This window comes from Geospiza fortis, unplaced genomic scaffold (genome assembly GCF_000277835.1).
Source record: "Geospiza fortis unplaced genomic scaffold, GeoFor_1.0 scaffold59, whole genome shotgun sequence".
Lineage (NCBI taxonomy): Eukaryota > Metazoa > Chordata > Aves > Passeriformes > Thraupidae > Geospiza > Geospiza fortis.
This window is the reverse complement of record NW_005054381.1, coordinates 2031384-2038005: the sequence shown is the minus strand read 5'-3', so window position 1 is coordinate 2038005 and position 6622 is coordinate 2031384. Positions and strand designations below refer to the sequence as shown.

Here is a 6622-nt window from a genome sequence, read left to right as displayed (position 1 = left end):
TGGGGGAGAGCCGCGGCCAGGCGGGAATGGAGAGCGCGGAGTGCCGGGGCCGTGAGGGGATGGGAAGCACCGGGTGCTGGAGCCGTGAGGGGATGGGGAGCTGGGAGTGCTGGAGCCGTGAGGGGATGAGGAGCGCTGAGTGACGGGGTCGTGATGGGATGAAGAGCGCGCGGTGCCGGTGCTGTGTGGGGATGAGGAGCAATGGGTGCTGGAGCCGTGAGGGGATGGGGAGCGCTCGGTGTTGGTGCTGTGTGGGGATGAGGAGCGCTCGATGCCGGCCCTGTATGGGGATGGGGAGCGCTGCGTGCCGGCCCTGTGCGGGATGGGGAACCCTCGGTGCCGGGGCCGTGAGGGCATGGGGAGCGCGGGGCTGGAGCGGGAGGAGATGGGGCCGGTCGCGGTAGCGCGCTCGGGCCGCTCGGTGTCACAGAAAGTTTGAGCCCCCGGAGCGGTGCGTGGCCCTCTCCTGGACTCTGCTCCCCGCTTTCCCAGATGGAAGCTTTGTCGTCTCCCTCGGAACGCTGGCTTTCCCTGCCCGGCACGGAATGACAAAGGGAGCATCCTGCTTCCCCAGGCTCCTCCGTGCCGGAGCGAGGGAATGACTTCAGAGCTGTCACGGCTGTCGTTAGCAAGGATCACCTGCACCTCAAACCCTGACATCAGGTAAAGTGATAAACATCATAAACTACAGTTCACATCCAACGTTTTAATGCTAGAATGCTGAATCTTCTCACAGGGCACAGCCACTACTGAACAACCCCAGTAACCCTGTTTTCTGAGCTTTATCCGTGTGCTACAGTTAACCCTGCTTTTCAGAACGATGGCACCAACAGGCATTAGAAATTCAAACAACCTTGAACCATTGTATCCTACAAGGCAACTTTTCAAAAGGTAAGAATAACCTCTCTCCTCTTCAAGCCATAATTAAAAAATAAAAAAATAATAAAAAAAAAACACAAACAAAAAAAATCAATGCCATGGAAACAAACCTAAAATTGCCTTGGAGGATTTGGAGTTTTAATTCAGTCCTAGCTGCACATGAAGTCTTTTATGGCTTTTATGTTCAGAGCCAGGATCCTGCTACAAATCTGGAGCAGAGACCGGCACATAACTCATAGTCAGACCCTAAAATACTGTGGTCAGTCCATCATCCACACTCAGATTCATTATAAGAGGGTGAAAATGTGAACAATTTGTGTGACATAGAGCTAGAAATACCTCACAAATTGCTGAAAACCAGCTTTTGGCAGGTGCTGAGGGGAAGCTGGTTTGGGGGTTCTATAGGGGTGTTTTGGCACACAATAAACAGAAGGTTTGTTTCCAAAGCTGACAACTGAGATTTTTCTTCTCTATAAATAAAAACACTTTTTATTAAACAAATAAACAAACACCACCCCAACTTGGCAGAGTAGTTTACCAAAAAGGGAAACCACATGGCTTTAACTGTCAGGAGCAGAAATATTTGTGCAAACAGAAAAATACCTGCTGCTTATTCTGAAGCAGTCTGGGATAAAGAACCATTCCCGTTGTCCTCATTACCACTGCTCCCACTGAAGTCAGGCTGGTGTATTACACAGAAGCAGCAAGATCTATTTTAATTATAAACCAGTTTGGCAAAAGCTGGATTTAAAGGCTTTTGGCACATGGCTGTTACAGATTATCCCAATGGGAAAAAAATAATCTTAAGATCTTAAAAAAGAGAATGCAAGAATTTGAAGCAGCTCCTTGCTGAAGGAGAAGGAGAGCATTTTTGCCACCACTTCTCCCAAGAAAGGAGCAGAATTAAATCCCCAAAAAACAGGAGGGAGGGAGAAAGCCACAAGTCCCCTTAGGGTGACAGATGGCTACAGGGCACCTGGCACCCCTGAGTGTGTGGTCCTGGGGAGGGCAGCACAGCAGGAGAAAATAAAGATGTCAAAAAAAATGCAAGGAAAAATAACTGTGTGGGAAATAACATGAGAGCTAAAAAGTCAGAACACACGTGAGCCAAGAGCCCCCCTGCCCTGTCTGGGAAGATTAACTTGTAAAAGCTCCCTGGGTTTCTGTTGCTGCTGCTGTTCTTTTATTCTGGGGAGAGGCAAGCAGCAGACTTTGAAGCTGTGCTGGCTGACAATGATCCCATCACCTGGGACTGTCCCCAGCCCAGCTGCAGCTCCTCCAGGACAGCTGGCCCTGCTGCTGACCTCAGGGGCAGCTGAGCAGGGCTTCTCTTTGCAGACCTGCTAAGGGAACCAGCCTGAGGAAAAGCTGATCCCCCTTTCCGTACTGATTTGCAGCATTCCATGTTCCACAGGCCCCTTCTGCCCTGCTGCTCTCAGCAGCAGCAGCAACTTTCCCTTCATTTCTTCCACTTGGGAGAAGTTATTTCAGTTTTGTTCAGTTGCACTCCAGTCACTTCTGGCCTGAGGAGACCAAGCACACCCCAGAGTGTTCTGTTCACACCAAGCATCACATTCCCTTCAGTGTGTCCTGAGAACCACCCTCAGCACGTTCTGAACAAGGCTCAGCTCCCTGGGACTGCCAGGGAGCCAAGTGCCACCTGTGTCACCAGAGCTGCAGAATTATCCACAAACACATCCCTCTGTACCTCCCCTGCAGCAACAAGGGAGAGCAGAATGCTTCAGATAACAGCAACAAACATCAAAGAGTCCACTGAATCAGAGAATCAGAATCACCAAGGTTGGGAAAGACCTCCAAGGTCATCCTTCATCAACCCAGCCCCAGCACCCTGTTCAGCACTAACCCCTGTCCCCAGGTGCCTCACCCACATGTTTTTGGAACACTACCAGGGCTGGTGACTCCACCCTGCTGTGGGCAGCCTGTGCCAGGCCCTGACCGCCCTCTCAGTGATGAAATTTTCCTAATATCTAATTTAACTTCCCCTGGCATGCCCTGGGGCTCTTTCCTGTTATTCTGCCCTGAAGATGGACACCAACAGGACATGGCTGTAGGAGACAAGGAAAAGTTGTGCTTTTGTGGCATTCCAAGGCCTCAGAGCAGCTTCCCCACCCGTACTTCCTTTGAGCTTTGCATCCCCAGAACACTGAACTAAATTTAAACAGCAAATACAAAATGGTTGCTTGAAAAGATCTGTCAAGACTCCACTCTCCAAATCAGGCTTCAACCAAGTATCAACCTTGTATCAACTATCAGCCTCCACTGGAGAGTTTGAAGGTTTTTTCCTTCAATTTTTTATCTTTTTTTTTTTTCACTTTCATTACATTCCTACCAAGAAAAAAAAATTAGCTTGAAACATTGTTACTAAATAGAGTAGAAGAACGTATCAGTATCGGGCAGAGGAGATCAGTTTGCATGTCTAATAGAAAAATTCTATTTTTGCCCATTCCAGTGGAGTTCTGTGAACAGCACACACACACTCTTTTCAAGTGCTAGCCAAAATAATTACTTCTCTCCTTCTGTGGGGGGAAAAAATCCACTAAATCATGAATATTCAATGGATTGGTTAATGACATAGTAATGCTTTAGCTGAAATCTTTGCTCCTTAAAATACAGCCAACACGAGCTGCCAGTTAGAAGAAGAATTAAAAATACAAAAATAACTTGATCTGCAGAAGCTATCACCCCCCAATTGCTTCAGGAGAGTGTGATGGTAGCATGATACCATGACAGATCTGGGGCAGACTGTCTTCACAATCTGGGAGATGTAAAACAGGCAGGAAAAAATAGTTTCTGTTACTCACTGGAGCTTCTGCCAGTGCTGGGGGTTCTCCAGGGCAAAGGTGCCTTCCCCCAGCACCAGCTGGGTGCTCACCCAGATGATCCCAGGATGCATCCACTACATTTCCAGCCTTGTACCACCAGCTCAAAGGAAGATGGGGGGGGGGAAAGTTTGGGTATATTAGCTAAATTTCTTTGAATTGCTTAAATGAGCCTTTCCATAACCAAATCCCTGTATGAAAATAGTGATCTGGAAAAAAAAAATTAAAAAAAAAAAAACAGCACAAACAAAAAACCCCAAACAGCCAAACAAAAACCTGCAGAAAGGGTTCCATTTAAAGCAAATTTTATTTCCTCAAAGTCTGAAAGTTCTGGCTGGAGTGCTGTGAGTACAGCTGGGTTATTTCTTTGCTTTCAGGTGGTGCTTGGGAGTTGCATCTTTCCTTTTTTCTGTCAGACTCTCAAGAACACCTGATTATTCAGCCTCAATTTTGTTGCTTTGCCATCAAAACCACCTCTGAGAAAGCCACATGTTCATCAGGTAGATGAATTTAAGCCTCTGTGTTGCCCATGAATTCTTTGGTTTTCCCACTGGAGTTTTCTCCATGTCTGCTCCCTGCAAGGGTCACCAACATCACTATGGGGCCTGGGCTGGTGAAAGGAGTAAAACTTGTATAGAAAGATGTTTTATTATTTTCAGAAGCCAATATTCTGAAGTTGGTGGCTCACTCTGCTCTCTCTGAGCCATTTCTGAGATACTTCAGGCACATATTTAACAGCAAGGAGTGAACCCCTTATCCCCAGCCTTAACTTTTTTCTCCACTATGGGAACAGCTAATGCACAAAAGTAACTTTCCTCAGTGTTATCTTCAAAGTTGGGAACATATTTAGTTGCACATTACAATAACTCCATTCATATTTCATGAATTTTTAAGTTCAGCCTGTGAGCATGGACAGCTCATCACTGATACATCAGGGAAATGCTGTGAAAAAAACAAGAAACTTATTGTGCTTTTAGCATATGAGATTGTTGCATGGTTCCCTCAAGGATATTAAAAAGATCTGTGCTATGGTTATCAATAAATATCATTCAGGATCAGCATTTATAAAGCTTCTAGAATGGCTTCAGCTCTTGACTGACTTCAGAAATTAAGGAACATACAAAAAGCAAAATCATAGCTTAAAGTCAACTACTCTTCAGTTTTGCTGCTTTGAACTTCAATATTCATCTTGATGACCAGAACCAAATTCTTAAATCATTTTATTATTAGAGCTGGTTGGAAAAACTTCAGTTTATTTCTTGAAAAACAGGGAGAAAGGGAGAAGAGCAAGAGGAGCCATTTCATTGAAATTTTGATATATCATCCAAAAAATCAGAAAATCCATTTTAAATATTGACTCCTTGTGTCATTAGAAAATAATTTCTCACTTTTTTTTTTTTGTTTTACAGAAGGTACTTACATGGCCCAAGTTATTTCAGCACCTAATCATCACCTGATACTCCTTGAGCCAGGGAATAGCATTTGCTGGTTTGTTACACCAGCAAACAAAACGATACCTGAAGACCTTTGAGAAAAGCACAGAATCACAGAATGGTTTGGGTTGCAAAGGACCTTAAAGCCCACCCAGTGCCACCCCTGCCATGGCAGGGACACCTCCCACTGTCCCAGGTGCTCCCAGCCCTGTCCAGCCTGGCCTTGGGCACTGCCAGGGATCCAGGGGCAGCCACAGGGCACCCTGTGCCAGGGCCTTGTAAATCCTCCCAGGGAACAATTCCTGATTCCCAATATCCCATCTATCCTTGGCAGTGGGAGCCATTCCCTGGGGTTTAAATTCCCAAGGAAACCAAGAGATGACACAAAGGACCCAGCCAGGACCAAAGCCTTTAGGAGCTTTCAGGACAAGGGGTTGTTTTGTCACCAGACCCAGGCTGCCACACTCAGCTGCTGCTCCTGCAGCAGCACTGCACTATGGCCATGCCTTGGGGGAGCAGGGAAATGCTGAAAGATCCCCAAGTCAAACTGCACATCCCTGTTCCTATTAACATCCTGACTGCCTTTCCCATGACTGTCCCAAGTGCAGGTCTGACACTGCAGCCAAGACAAAGCCCAGAACTCAATATCCAGACAAAGCCCAGAATTCAGTTTGCCTGGATGGAGGAGCCCTCTCAGGGCTCAGCTGTTTCCCCAAATCCTGCTCTTGCTTCCTGTAGCAATCTGTCCTGTCCCACCTCAGAGGAGAGCCCAGAAATGGAGAATCCCCTCTTGGCTGCTGCTTGAGCCTGGCTCTGACTTTCTGGATGCTACAGCTCCTGCTCAAGGGGGACAACTTATCCCCTGACTTAGACCAAGTACTCAGCTTAGGCTCAAGGCTCAAAGCCTTTTCTGAACCCTCCATGGCTCTGCCCATGCTCCTGCTCCCCCCAGCAGGACCATGCTGGGCAGAATTAGAGTCCAAAGTCACAGACACTGCACTGAAGGTACAAATCCAAGGCTTGGCCATGGTGCAGCCATAGATGCCAATGGAAAACTGACCCCCGTCTTTTATTCCTTACCCATGAGAGCCCTCCCTGTGTCAATCTCAAAATACAGACAGTGTTGTATTAAAGAAAGCAAATTTAAAAAATAACCTGTGACTTTTACAAGCCACTGTGCACAAATCCTTGCCTGCTTATGTCTTTTCATGTAATTCTTCTTTTGCAGTAGTCAGATGTCTCTTGCACTGTGCTTAAACTGTCCCAGCCATGCCAGGGCAGTGTTTATCCTGCTGTGGTTCTGAATGGTGGGCTGGCCATCTGCAAATAATACACTGCTTTAGCCCAAAAAATTTAAACTGCCCAATAAAGAGGAACCACAGATGGCAACAACTGCTTGACAAATGCCAGTGTGAACTGCATCACACTGATTAAACATCATTGATTGACATCAATAAATTCTTGCTAGAG

At 46.6% G+C, this 6622-nt stretch overlaps 1 long non-coding RNA gene across 1 annotated transcript; it reads left to right on the top strand.

Moving 5' to 3' along the window:
- The first annotated feature begins 330 nt into the window (after positions 1-330).
- LOC115948355 lies at positions 331-5301 on the top strand. Its single transcript, XR_004082172.1, has 3 exons — positions 331-891; positions 4097-4219; positions 5129-5301. It is a non-coding gene; the product is annotated as an uncharacterized LOC115948355 (long non-coding RNA).
- Positions 5302-6622: the final 1321 nt, after the last annotated feature.